This window comes from Gossypium hirsutum, chromosome A01 (assembly GCF_007990345.1).
Source record: "Gossypium hirsutum isolate 1008001.06 chromosome A01, Gossypium_hirsutum_v2.1, whole genome shotgun sequence".
Classification (NCBI taxonomy): domain Eukaryota; kingdom Viridiplantae; phylum Streptophyta; class Magnoliopsida; order Malvales; family Malvaceae; genus Gossypium; species Gossypium hirsutum.
In genome coordinates, this window is record NC_053424.1 from 79778114 (window position 1) to 79794498 (window position 16385).

The window sequence follows — 16385 nt, forward strand, 5'->3', positions numbered from 1 at the left end:
AGCAAAAACACACATAACCAAAACAGCCATAACCATGAGAATTTTCATCAAATGCATTTAATAATAATCAATATTAGCCAACATTAATAGCCTATACAAAATGAATATCACATCTATATGAGCCAACACTCGTGGCTAAACTAACATGACACTAAAAAAAAGATCAAGTCCCTATATATTCCACATTCAAAACATTTAAACTAGATATACCAAAAGCTTCAGGTGATAGTGTGATCGATGCCTCCGACGTCCCTTGATTTCTGATGCTGGCTCGGTGACACTATATGAAAACGGAAAAGAGAGGAAGTAAGCATAAAGCTTAGTAATTTGCATATAAATAAGTAACAACATCAACCATGCATATTTAAACATACAACATATTATAAATCAACACAACATTCTTAAGTGAACAAAGGTAACTATCACTACATGCTTATATATCACAAGTATAAGCCAAAGATTACAAAATCGTCCCAAAATCATTTTCATAACTAGAACTTACTGATTTCATTCTTACCATTAAGGCATCCTAACTAGACTCATATCTCTTGAGTTTCGAATAAGAACCTGTACCACTCACAACCTGATTATATCATTCCATATCTTTATCATGAGATTTAATATAACCTGTGAAACTGTTTGGAATATTAAAGGATATCCGATAAGCCTCACACGAGAGGGTAAATTGACGATGCCATATCCCAGACATGGTATTACACTGGCTCACATATCGAGGCCGATGCCATGTTTTATACATGTTCTTATACTAGCTCTCGTCTCAGTGCCAATGCCATGTCCCAAACATGGTCTTACACTAGCGCACATATCAACGCCGATGCCATGTCCCAGTGGTCTTACACTGGCTTTCATAATGTGGCTGATGCTATGTCTTAGACATGGTCTTACACTAGCGCATATATCACCCAAATGTAACGCCCCGAACCCGATACCGTCGCCGGAGTCGAACACGAGGTGTTAACAGACTTCAAACCACTTATTCGACATTTCCCAGACAAGCTGCCAATCTGCGTACTAGTCGCTTTAAAAATCATATCTTGAGTTTCACAACTCGAAAATCAGTTTCGTGATTTTTCCCTGAAACTAGACTCATATGCCTATCTCCATAATTTTTTCTAGAATTTTTGGTCGGGCCAATTAGTACAGTTTATTAGTCAAAGTCTCCCATGTTATAGGGATCGACTACACTGACCCTTGCGCATTACGAATTGGATATCTCCCTGCACAGAGCTTCAATACTGATGTCGTTTGTTTCGATAGAAACTAGACTCAGAGAGGAATCTGCACATATATGGCATGACTCCTAATTATCTCTGGTTAATTTATAATAAATCTCCAAAGTCGGAACAGGGAATCCAGAAACCGTTCTGGCCCTGTCTCACGAGAACCTCAATAACTCTTAACATACTGTCCAGATGATCGTTTCGTTCCTTTCATATGAAAATAGATTCATTAAGGTTCGTTTACATAATTTATTAATTATTTAATTCCAATCCTACTATTTTTAGTGATTTTCCAAATCTACTTCACTGCTGCTGCCAGCATCTGCCTTTAAGGTAGATTTTACCTACTTCATAGTTTCCATGATTCAACTAGCCCTTTCAGCATAAATAGCACAAATTATGATGGTGATTAACCATTCCATACCAAATGATTATAACATTATGCTCAAATATATATAAGGCATTTTCGCATGGCTATATACATTAACCAAAATATTCCTCCGCCACTAGTCTATTTTATACATGCCATAAGATAATCCAAAACATAGCAGTACCAACAGTGGATAGTGATAGTGTGACTAGTTGCTGACGATCCCCGAGCCTGTAGCTTCGCAATGAGATCTATAAAACAGAGGAAACAGAGTAAACGGAGTAAGCATTACAATGCTTAGTAAGTTTTAAGCAGTGGCAATAGATAACAATCAAATTATAACATAGTTGTTCGTATTTTTATTTCACTCTTCCTTCGGGCATACCATCCCTTTTCCGAATACGCACATCTCATCATATACAATAGGCAGATAAACTTTCACATAAAAGTGAGCTCATGTGACATAGATATATCGTATGATTTCACATCACCCCTCACACTGATCCGATGTCACATAATCATAAGAATAGTCTCATAGATTGCTCTCGTATGCATCACATAACTACCTTATGATTTAGTGCAAATCAAGCTCACATATAAACTTGGAGTACATACCTGTTTAACCTTTCGCATTGAATATATTTATAAGCAATTCTTATTACGAAATCTTACCAGGACATAATCTCCACACGAAGTTATCGGGTCTTACCCGGACAAAATCCCCACACGTAGTCATCAGGTCCTTAGAACTCGGATATAGTACGAGCACGAAGCTTAGGGACATTAATCAGTGATAATATTCTCGCATAAAGCCTGCGGGGTTTTAACCCGGATATAGTACTGACACAAATGCCCTTCGGGACTTATCACATTTATGCACTTTCACATCCATTACATTGGCCACTCGGCCCTGTCACATATATACACTTTCACATTCATCACATCGGCCATTAAGCCTTATCACGCATATACACTTTCACATTCATCACATCGGCCATTAAGCCTTATCACGCATATACACTTTCACATTCATCACATCGGCCATTAGGCCTTATCACATATATATACACTTTCACATTCATCACATCGGCTATTAGGCCTTATCACACATATACACTTTCACATTCATCACATCGGCTATTAGCCTTATCACACATATACACTTTCACATTCATCACATCGGCCATTAGGCCTTATCACACATATACACTTTCACATTCATCACATCGGCCATTAGGCCTTATCACACATATACACTTTCACATTCATCACATCGGCCATTAGGCCTTATCACGCATATACACTTTCACATTCATCACATCGGCCATTAAGCCTTATCACATATATACACTTTCACATTCATCACATCGGCCATTAGGCCTTATCACATATATACACTTTCACATTCATCACATCGGCCATTAAGCCTTATCACATATATATACACTTTCACATATGGGTTTAATCAATAGCTTATAAGCAACTAAAACAAGTTTATCAAGGTTTACAACACAATCTCAAATTCAGCACAAGCTGTTTTTCCTGAGCAATAGTCACTAAATTATTTATAACTGGAGCTACAAAACTCCAAATCACTTTCCGTAAATTTTTCCTGAATATAGACTCGTATGTCTTCCATCCATAAAATTTCCAGAATTTTAGGTTTTGCCAATCAATACCAGATTTTTCTTAAAGTTTCCCCTGTTTCACTGCTTGACTAATCTGACCACTCTTCACTACGAATCAAATTTCTCATTATCAGAAATTCCTTTGCTTACACGGTTTCTTTTATAAGAAACTAGACTCATTAAGCTTTAATTTCATGTCTCATTCAGCCTCTAATTCAAATCCATGAATTTATGGTGATTTTCTAAATTCATGTTACTGCTGCTGTCCTGAGCAGGTTTATCACAATTTTACTCTTCTGACATATCCTTTCAGCACTTCATAATATCATATCCATTTGGCAACATATCATATCAATAACTTACCTATACTTCATAATAAGCATTAGGCTATATGCATAAAGATTTACAATAGAGTTATGATTCTTTTAATATGTGCTTAACATATCATACTCAATCACATTATAGGCTTTAATACTTAAAACTTACCTCGGAAGTGGTCGACGATTAGATGTCCACGGCTATTCGTTTACTTTCTCTTTTCCCCTATCCGACTTTGATCCTCTTTGCTCTTAAGCTTAAGTAAAACAATAGATTGCTTAAGTACTTAACTCATATTATTCACTTAACAATCACATTTGGCAATCACATATCATTTAATCTATTACAAACCAATTATACAAACTCATGGCCGAATATAACAAGAAGACTACTGGATTCTACTAGCCACTCATTGCCTATTATTAACCTTACTTAATTATAACGCATTCGGCAATTTGATAATTAAGTTCATATCATGGTATCATAACTCAACATTTATCAATATATCATTAACAAAGTATGCTCATGTCAAATTTACTCCCAATCACATCTCAAAATTCAGCAAGCTTAGAACTCATTTAATAATTAAATTCGGTAGCTTAATCACTTTGCTAACTACTTATGCATATAATTCAATGATTTTTACATCATCTTACAATCACCATTATTCAAGACTTTGAGATTTCCACAAATGTTCATCTAATGCCTCTAGGCCGAATGTAATATTGCATCCAAATTCACATAGTTTTTTTTTTGTTATATCTAATTCTAATGTACATAATCATAATTCAATTCAACATTATAAACCATTATCACCCATTTAGCCGAATATACCACATAAATTTTTTTTTACATTACCCATGTAAATACCTATAGGTTCTTATACCTTAAATTCACACATTTAACCCTTTAATGCCTATTGATCATTCCTTTGGTCTTAACCTAAATGACAGCTCTCATTCTCCATATTGCAACCGAATTTTTCATAGCATGAAGACTTTCATACATTTATAAAAACTTTCATAACTCATTTGGCCTTATCAAGAACCATTTAACATGCAAGGAAAATAATCATAGAGGAAGAAATTAACATTCTAAATAGACTCAATCTTTGACCGAATGTACAAGGTGCCTCTAAGCCACTCATCCAAAAATCTTTACCCCATTCTAGTCATTCCCCCATTTTACCGAATGAACATTTGTCTATTGATGCATGAAATTAAACCATGGGTTAAATAAGCTATGCACTTATCAATCTAATCTCATAGTCAATTAAAAAGAAAATCACAATGCATACCTTAAACTAGGATAGCCATGGCCGAATACCTTAGTTTTTCCTCTTCAATCTTCCCTTTCCCAAATTCAGCCACCAAGAAGAAAGATGAGCATGTAAATTTTTTTTTTCTTTTGTTATCTTTCTTCAACTCACGGCAATGGAGGGGGGGGGAACATGGATGAGACAACTTTGTTTTCATCACCCCTCCCTTTTCATTTCTTTATTACTAACCTTTTATTTTATTCTTTCTCCCATAAAACACTAACACCAAATGTTTTTAATAGGCTTTAACTTATAGCATGGCCGGCCACCTTCTTGTTCTTTGGTTAATTTGACATGCAAATACAATTATTTTGCAACATGCATAAATAGGCCACTTACATTTGCCTAGCACATTTCTAAATTTTCTCACATAAGTCCTATTTAATAAAATTCACTTACAATTAACAAAATTCAAGCATGAAATTTTCACACATGCATATGTACATATAATAAGCATCAAATATGACAGCTAATTATTTTTATGACTCGGTTTTGTGGTCCCGAAACCACTTTTCGATTAGGGTCAATTTAGGGGTGTTACAACTCTTCCCCCCTTTAGGGATTTTCGTCCCCGAAAATTTCTACCGATGCGTAGTTTAGGATAACGTCCTCTTATTGAATTATATTCATATAAACATTAGCTCATCGATAGCAATTGTAATTCATTATTGATTTCGCATCGATCTATAAATCATTTTCTTATCTTAAAACAAATACATAAACATTTCTACAAGTATGCACAAATATCTCATTTTCTTGATTTCATAAGCAATAATCACTTAATTTAATTCATAAATGCATTTCAAACACACATTAAGCACACATTAACATGTATAATTCACATCATCAACCCACATATTTGTAACCCACATTTTCATTCATGTATAAGCTGTAACCCAACCGAAAGTACACATATACTCAACATTCGACTTAACTCATTTCCAAAAGAAAAGTCAACTTCCACGTACCTGAACATTTAGTTCATTTAGCACATTCAATCATAGTTAACGTTACCCGTATACAGTCGAATAGGCATAAAGCCTAATGTAATACACTAGCTTGAGATTTATTCTAGCGCATAACTCGTATATCCAAAATTATCAACATTCATCAAAATTCTTTCAAACTTTCGAATGTCGAAACTTAATCAAAATAATTTCTTGAACAAGATTAACAAAATAGTGTCCATTCAGCAATAGCACATATAACTCTTACAATGCCATATCCTAGATATGGCCTTACATATTCTCACATATCGAGTCAATGCCATGTCCCAGACATGGTCTTACACACTATCTCAAATCAATGCCTTCGTCCCAAACGAGGTCTTACATGAATTCCACTTCACACACTTAGTGCCCACTGACCGATCTCGCACTCATAGTGCTCGGTTAAAGGAAATTCGCACACACACAGTGCCTCTAATTATTCACATACATAGTGCTCTTATGCATTCGTTAATACACATTGATATGACTTAACCAAGTCTATAAACATCATGTATGTGCACTTTTAAACATATCATCTCATTTAAATTTGAATTCGTATAGTAATGAATACTTAAACTTTGCTCAAATTACCGGCACGAAGCCTACTAGACACGAAGGCCCGAATACATGTCACCAGCATGATTGCTCTTCGGGACCTAGCCCGGATATAACACCAGCACGAATGCTCTTCGGAACTTAGTCCGGATACCTCACTAGCACGAATGCTCTTCGGAATTTAGCCCGGATTTAGTAACTCGCACCAATGCCTTCGGGTCTTAGCCCGAATATATCAACTTGCACAATTGCCTTCGGGTCTTAGCCCAGATATATCAATTCGCACAAATGCCTTCGGGTCTTAGCCCGGATATAATCACTAGCTCAATTGCCTTCGGGACTTAGCCCGGATATCATTCAAATGCTCACGCACACATATATCAACAATCATGACACATCCATATTTCACTTTCGTTACTAAGGCTCAAACACAAAGCATTTATTAAACCTTTCCAATTTCAGCTCAATAGCCACACACAAAGAGCATGATTTCAATTGGCTTTATAACATAGTAGGGTCATTACTCGAAGACTTACCCCTTTCCACTGTCCGAAATCGACTCGGTAAGGTCGCACCCTTAATATAAATAATTGATAGAGAATATATATATATAGTGGGTTCGCACACATAGTGCTTAATAATCAACCACGCACACTTAGTGCCATGTACTTTAAACTCGCACACTTAGTGCCATGCATTTCAAGCCCGCACACTTAGTGCCAATCTCACAACCGTGAACACTTATTGCCCGCACACTTAGTGCCAATCTCACAACCGTGAACACTTATTGCTCGCACACTTAGTGCCAATCTCACAACCGTGAACACTTATTGCCCGCACACTTAGTGCCAATCTCACAACCGTGAACACTTATTGCTCGCACACTTAGTGCCAATCTCACAACCGTGAACACTTATTGCCCGCACACTTAGTGCTGAAAACCAACCACTCTATACGCTTCACTGCCTTTTTACATTCGACAATTTCGTCTCTACATACATATACACATATAGCAATACACCTTAGTATATCATTTACATTACTCGAATACAAACAAAACACGCTTATCGACCATTCAACTTCCAGTTCCATAGCCACATACAAAAATCACATTTATAGTCATAACACTCTTTCAAAATTGCATCACTTATACCCTTATAATTCAATCCAAATCGAAATTCAAATACGAGTACATGATACGTACCTGATCAACTTAATAATTTAGGCATATCTAAGTGAAGTTATATCGCAAATTCTCATAGTCAGAAGCTTGCTACAGCTCGATCGGGATCAAGATTCATTACAATACAGCAAACACATTTTAATAGCCAAAATCATCACACTATCATTTTATCACTTTATGGCATGTATAAATAGACTCACGCGTGCTACGTTAGTCCTAGAATCGACTAAACCGTAGCTCTGATACCAATAAAATTGTAACGCCCCGAACCCGATACCGTCGCCGGAGTCGAACACGAGGTGTTAACAGACTTCAAACCACTTATTCGACATTTCCCAGACAAGCTGCCAATCTGCGTACTAGTCGCTTTAAAAATCATATCTTGAGTTTCACAACTCGAAAATCAGTTTCGTGATTTTTCCCTGAAACTAGACTCATATGCCTATCTCTATAATTTTTTCTAGAATTTTTAGTCGGGCCAATTAGTACAGTTTATTAGTCAAAGTCTCCCATGTTACAGGGATCGACTACACTGACCCTTGCGCATTACGAATTGGATATCTCCCTGCACAGAGATTCAATACTGATGTCGTTTGTTTCTATAGAAACTAGACTCAGAGAGGAATCTTTACATATATGGCATGACTCCTAATTATCTCTGGTTAATTTATAATAAATCTCCAAAGTCGGAACATGGAATCCAGAAACCGTTCTGGCCCTGTCTCACGAGAACCTCAATAACTCTTAACATACTGTCCATATGATCGTTTCGTTACTTTCCTATGAAAATAGATTCATTAAGGTTCGTTTACATAATTTATTAATTATTTAATTCCAATCCTACTATTTTTAGTGATTTTCCAAATCTACTTCACTGCTGCTGCCAGCATCTGCCTTTAAGGTAGATTTTACCTACTTCATAGTTTCCATGATTCAACTAGCCCTTTCAGCATAAATAGCACAAATTATGATGGTGATTAACCATTCCATACCAAATGATTATAACATTATGCTCAAACATATATAAGCCATTTTCGCATGGCTATATACATTAACCAAAATATTCCTCCGCCACTAGTCTATTTTATACATGCCATAAGATAATCCAAACATAGCAGTACCAACAGTGGATAGTGATAGTGTGACTAGTTGCTGACGATCCCCGAGCCTGTAGCTTCGCAATGAGATCTATAAAATAGAGGAAACAGAGTAAACGGAGTAAGCATTACAATGCTTAGTAAGTTTTAAGCAGTGGCAATAGATAACAATCAAATTATAACATAGTTGTTCGTATTTTTATTTCACTCTTCCTTCGGGCACACCATCCCTTTTCCGAATACGCACATCTCATCATATACAATAGGCAGATAAACTTTCACATAAAAGTGAGCTCATGTGACATAGATATATCGTATGATTTCACATCACCCCTCACACTGATCCGATGTCACATAATCATAAGAATAGTCTCATAGATTGCTCTCGTATGCATCACATAACTACCTTATGATTTAGTGCAAATCAAGCTCACATATAAACTTGGAGTACATACCTGTTTAACCTTTCGCATTGAATATATTTATAAGCAATTCTTATTACGAAATCTTACCCGGACATAATCTCCACACGAAGTTATCGGGTCTTACCCGGACAAAATCCCCACACGTAGTCATCGGGTCCTTAGAACTCGGATATAGTACGAGCACGAAGCTTAGGGACATTAATCAGTGATAATATTCTCGCATAAAGCCTGCGGGGTTTTAACCCGGATATAGTACTGACACAAATGCCCTTCGGGACTTATCACATTTATGCACTTTCACATCCATCACATTGGCCACTCGGCCCTGTCACATATATACACTTTCACATTCATCACATCAGCCATTAAGCCTTATCACGCATATACACTTTCACATTCATCACATCGGCCATTAAGCCTTATCACGCATATACACTTTCACATTCATCACATCGGCCATTAAGCCTTATCACATATATATACACTTTCACATTCATCACATCGGCTATTAGGCCTTATCACACATATACACTTTCACATTCATCACATCGGCCATTAGGCCTTATCACACATATACACTTTCACATTCATCACATCGGCCATTAGGCCTTATCACATATATACACTTTCACATTCATCACATCGGCCATTAGGCCTTATCACGCATATACACTTTCACATTCATCACATCGGCCATTAAGCCTTATCACATATATACACTTTCACATTCATCACATCGGCCGTTAGGCCTTATCACATATATACACTTTCACATTCATCACATCGGCCATTAGGCCTTATCACGCATATACACTTTCACATTCATCACATCGGCCATTAAGCCTTATCACATATATATACACTTTCACATATGGGTTTAATCAATAGCTTATAAGCAACTAAAACAAGTTTATCAAGGTTTACAACACAATCTCAAATTCAGCACAAGCTGTTTTTCCTGAGCAATAGTCACTAAATTATTTATAACTGGAGCTACAAAACTCCAAATCACTTTCCGTAAATTTTTCCTTAATATAGACTCGTATGTCTTCCATCCATAAAATTTCCAGAATTTTAGGTTTGGCCAATCAATACCAGATTTTTCTTAAAGTTTCCCCTGTTTCACTGCTTGACTAATCTGACCACTCTTCACTACGAATCAAATTTCTCATTATCAGAAATTCCTTTGCTTACACGGTTTCTTTTATAAGAAACTAGACTCATTAAGCTTTAATTTCATGTCTCATTCAGACTCTAATTCAAATCCATGAATTTATGGTGATTTTCTAAATTCATGTTACTGCTGCTGTCCTGAGCAGGTTTATCACAATTTTACTCTTCTGACATATCCTTTCAGCACTTCATAATATCATATCCATTTGGCAACATATCATATCAATAACTTACCTATACTTCATAATAAGCATTAGGCTATATGCATAAAGATTTACAATAGAGTTATGATTCTTTTAATATGTGCTTAACATATCATACTCAATCACATTATAGGCTTTAATACTTAAAACTTACCTCGGAAGTGGTCGACGATTAGATGTCCACGGCTATTCGTTTACTTTCTCTTTTCCCCTATCCGACTTTGATCCTCTTTGCTCTTAAGCTTAAGTAAAACAATAGATTGCTTAAGTACTTAACTCATATTATTCACTTAACAATCACATTTGGCAATCACATATCATTTAATCTATTACAAACCAATTATACAAACTCATGGCCGAATATAACAAGAAGACTACTGGATTCTACTAGCCACTCATTGCCTATTATTAACCTTACTTAATTATAAACGCATTCGGCAATTTGATAATTAAGTTCATATCATGGTATCATAACTCAACATTTATCAATATATCATTAACAAAATATGCTCATGTCAAATTTACTCCCAATCACATCTCAAAATTCAGCAAGCTTAGAACTCATTTAATAATTAAATTCGGTAGCTTAATCACTTTGCTAACTACTTATGCATATAATTCAATGATTTTTACATCATCTTACAATCACCATTATTCAAGACTTTGAGATTTCCACAAATGTTCATCTAATGCCTCTAGGCCGAATGTAATATTGCATCCAAATTCACATAGTTTTTTTTTTGTTATATCTAATTCTATTGTACATTATCATAATTCAATTCAACATTATAAACCATTATCACCCATTTAGCCGAATATACCACATAAATTTTTTTTACATTACCCATGTAAATACCTATAGGTTCTTATACCTTAAATTCACACATTTAACCCTTTAATGCCTATTGATCATTCCTTTGGTCTTAACCTAAATGACAGCTCTCATTCTCCATATTGCAACCGAATTTTTCATAGCATGAAGACTTTCATACATTTATAAAAACTTTCATAACTCATTTGGCCTTATCAAGAACCATTTAACATGCAAGGAAAATAATCATAGAGGAAGAAATTAACATTCTAAATAGACTCAATCTTTGACCGAATGTACAAGGTGCCTCTAAGCCACTCATCCAAAAATCTTTACCCCATTCTAGTCATTCCCCCATTTTACCGAATGAACATTTGTCTATTGATGCATGAAATTAAACCATGGGTTAAATAAGCTATGCACTTATCAATCTAATCTCATAGTCAATTAAAAAGAAAATCACAATGCATACCTTAAACTAGGATAGCCATGGCCGAATACCTTAGTTTTTCCTCTTCAATCTTCCCTTTCCCAAATTCGGCCACCAAGAAGAAAGATGAGCATGTAAAATTTTTTTTCTTTTGTTATCTTTCTTCAACTCACGGCAATGGAGGGGGGGGGGAACATGGATGAGACAACTTTGTTTTCATCACCCTCCCTTTTCATTTCTTTATTACTAACCTTTTATTTTATTCTTTCTCCCATAAAACACTAACACCAAATGTTTTTTAATAGGCTTTAACTTATAGCATGGCCGGCCACCTTCTTGTTCTTTGGTTAATTTGACATGCAAATACAATTATTTTGCAACATGCATAAATAGGCCACTTACATTTGCCTAGCACATTTCTAAATTTTCTCACATAAGTCCTATTTAATAAAATTCACTTACAATTAACAAAATTCAAACATGAAATTTTCACACATGCATATGTACATATAATAAGCATCAAATATGACAGCTAATTATTTTTATGACTCGGTTTTGTGGTCCCGAAACCACTTTTCGATTAGGGTCAATTTAGGGGTGTTACACAAATGTCATGGCGTGGATATCCAATCTATTCGTACGTTCAACCGGGAGTATACCACATTAATTTCATCATGCATTATTCATAAGCATATTCAACCATATTATGCAAAATCAATCATTCAACACATAATAACGATAAAGTTGCCTTACTTACGTACAACTTATCTCAGTATACAAAAAGTGGACGACTAGTTGGATTTAGTCTACTAGCTTGGCCTTCTCCCAGTCTAGGTCCGGATTTCGTATTTCTTGATTGAAAATGATAAAAATTCACTAATTTAATCATCATATTAATCAATACATTTCATAATGAATGTTTTAGCAAAATGACCATTTTGCCCCTAGATTTTCTCAAAATTATGATTTTACCCCTAAGCTCGTAAATTGATTTTTATCGAATTTCCACATTAACCAAGCCTAAATGAAACTACTTTAAGCCTATAGTATCTCACAATTTCAATTAGTTCACACATTTGCAACCTATTTTATAAACTTCACAAGATAGTCCTCTTAGGTGTTGCATGAAAACCACTTCACAAAAGTTGTTTATTTAAATACCAGGATTCATTTTCTTCTATAAAATTTCAGCAACTAACATGAGTACTCTCATGGCTAAATCCTAGAATCTCAACCATTTTGAAAAATAGTCCCTCCATTAGCTAAATTAAGCTACAATGGTCCCAAAAGTACAAAAATTATCAAGAAAAACCATCAAAATCACTTACTTATGGGAGAACTTAATGGCTGAAAGTTTCAAGCTTCAAAAACCCCTTTCTTGCAAATAATTTTGGTGGAGAAGATCAATGATAAAAGACGAAGTCCTCAATGATAAAAGATGAAGTCCTTTTTGTTTTATTTTATCTTATTTCTAGTCAAAATAAGCTAGTAACTCCACCAAATTTTGATTTTTTTATTCATCTTTGTCCCTATGGCCGGCCACCCTTATGGAAATGGGTCTATTTGCCCTTTAAAGACCCCTAATTATGATTCTCTAGTTCTTTAACACCATTTTCTAGAAAAACAAAACTTTTTCCCTTTATGCGATTTAGTCCTTTTTCGCAATTAAGCATGCAATCGCTAAAATTATTTCACCAAAATTTTCATGCACTCATATAATCATGCTATAACACATAAAATAATAAAAATAAAAAAATAATTTCTCCAACCACGGGTTACTGGTTCAAAAACCACTGTTTTGACTAGGCCTAAAATCGGGCTATTACAATTCTCCCCGTTTAGGGATTTTTGTCCTTGAAAATGTTACTAGTGAAAAGACGTGGGTATTGGTCTTTCATGGCCTCCTCGGGCTCCCATGTGGCCTCTTCAATCCCATGTCTATGCCATAATGCCTTCATAAGTGCTCTACTTTTATTCCTCAATTGTTTAACCTCCCGAGCTAAAATCTTAACCGGTTCTTCGCCATAAGTCATATCTAACCGAATCTCAATCTCTGTTGGCGAAAGAACATGCGAAGAGTCAGAACGATAATGGCACAACATTGACACATGGAAAACATTGTGGATCTTCTCTAATTCGGATGGCAGGGCTAGTCGATAAGCTACCGGTCCAATTCTCTCAGTCACCTCATAAGGTCTAATAAAACGTGGACTTAATTATCCTTTCTTACAGAATCTGAGGACTTTCTTCCATGGGGATACTTTCAAAAACACCTTATCATCCACTTAAAACTCAATTTCTTTTCGTTTCAAATCCGCATAAGATTTTTGTCTATCCAAAGCGGGCTCCAAATAATCATGAATTACCTTAAATTTCTCTTCGGTCTCTTTGACTAAGTCGACTCCGTGAATCTGATTTTCTTTAAGTTTGGTCCAAAACAAAGGTTTTCGGCTCTTACGCCCATATAAAGCCTCATAAGGCGCCATTTTCAAACTCGACTGATAGCTATTGTTGTAGGCAAACTCTACCAGCGGTAAATACTTTTCCCATTGCCTTGGAATTCAGGGACACAACACTGCAACATCTACTCAAGAATCTGAATTATTCTCTCTGACTGACCATAGGTTTACGGATGGAAAACCCTACTAAAATTCAACTTTGTCCCCAAAGCTTCTTGTAACTTTTTCCAAAATCGCGAATTAAACCTCAGATCTCTATTCGAAATAATCATAAGGGCACTCCGTAGAGCCTCACAATTTTGGAAACATACAAATCGGCCAATCTTTCAAGCAGATAATCCATATGAACTGGTATAAAATGAGTTGACTTTGTTAGTCGATCGACCACAACCATACGACATCTTTCTTCCTTGGCGTCCAAGGCAACCCGGACATGAAATCCATAGTAATACAGTCCCATTTCCATTCGGGAACCATCAAAGGCTGAAGTAAACCTTTGAAGGTACTTGACGTTCGGCTTTCACTTGCTGAAAAATTAGGCACTTAGAGACAAACTCTGAAACATCTCTCTTCATTCCTGACCACCAATACATTTTCATCAAGTCATTGTACATTTTCACACTACTTGAGTGGATAGACATGCAACAACTATGTGCCTCTTGCAAAATTTTCCGAATAAGCTCATCGTCTTTGGGTACACAAATTCTGTCTTGAAACATTAGATAGCCATCTGAACCAATCCGAAAGTCTAATTCTATACCCGTCTCGCACTGAGCTATCTTAACTTGCAATTCTTTATCACTTTTCTGAGTTTCGCAGATCTCTTGCAAAAACATTGGTTTCGCTCTCACCTCGGCTAAAATCGAACCATTGTCGGTTACTAATAATTGAGTGTTCATAACCCACAAGGCAAACAATAATTTCCTACTGAAAGCATCGGCGACCACGTTTGCCTTCCCCGGGTGATAGTCGATCACTAGTTCGTAATCTTTTATGAGCTCTAGCCATCTCTATTGCCACAAATTTAAATCTTTTGAGTCATTAAGTATTAAGACTTGTGATCAATGTATACCCAACACTTCTCACCATACAAATGATGTCTCCAAATCTTCAACGTAAACACAATGGTGGCTAGCTCTAGATCATATGTTGGATAATTCTTCTCATGCAGCTTCAGTTGTCTCGAGGCATATCCTATCACCTTGCCTTCTTGCATGAGCACGCATCCTAATCCATTCAAGGATGCATTGCTATACACTACAAATTCTTTTTCCGGTTCCGGTTGCACTAAAATTGGGACCTCAGTCAACAATGCCTTAAGTTTCTCGAAACTCTGCTGGCATTTTTTTGTCCAATCGAACTTCACATCTTTCTATAGAAACTTCGTCACCGGAGTAGCAATAATTGAGAATCCTTTAACGAATCGTCTGTAGTAACCCATTAAGCCTAGAAAGCTTTTAATCTCCGATACATTCCTTGGCAGTTTCCACTCAACAATAATCGAGATTTTACTCAGGTCAACTCTAATTCCATCACTCGACACGATGTGTCCTAAGAATCCGACCTTCAGAGCCAAAACTTACTTTTACTAAACTTGGCATACAACTGCTTGTCTCTTAAAGTCTTTAAAACGGTTCTCAAATGCTCCGTGTGTTCACTCTCATCACGAGAATAGATTAATATATCATCGATAAAAAACAACAATGAACTTATCTAGGTACGATCGAAAAATACGATTTATTAAGTCCATAAACTCGGCGGGAGCATTTGTTAAGCCAAAGGGCATGACAAGGAACTCATAATGATCATACCTCGTCCGAAATGCTGTTTTCGACACATCTTGCTCCTTAACTCTCAGTTGGTAATAACCAGATCTTAAGTCTATCTTAGAAAACACTGTGGCTACTTTCAATTGGTCAAACAGATCATCGATCCTTGACAAAGGATACTTGTTCTTCATAGTCACCTTGTTGAGCTGTCTATAGTCTATACATAACCTCATCGACCTGTCTTTCTTTTTCACAAAAAGTACTGGAGCACCCCACAGAGAATAGCTCGGTCTCACAAAACCCTTATCTGTTAACTCTTGTAGCTGAGCCTTCAACTCTTTTAACTCCAATGGTGCCATCCTATATGGGGCAATCGATATAGGTGCAGTACCAGGGACAAACTCAATACCAAACTC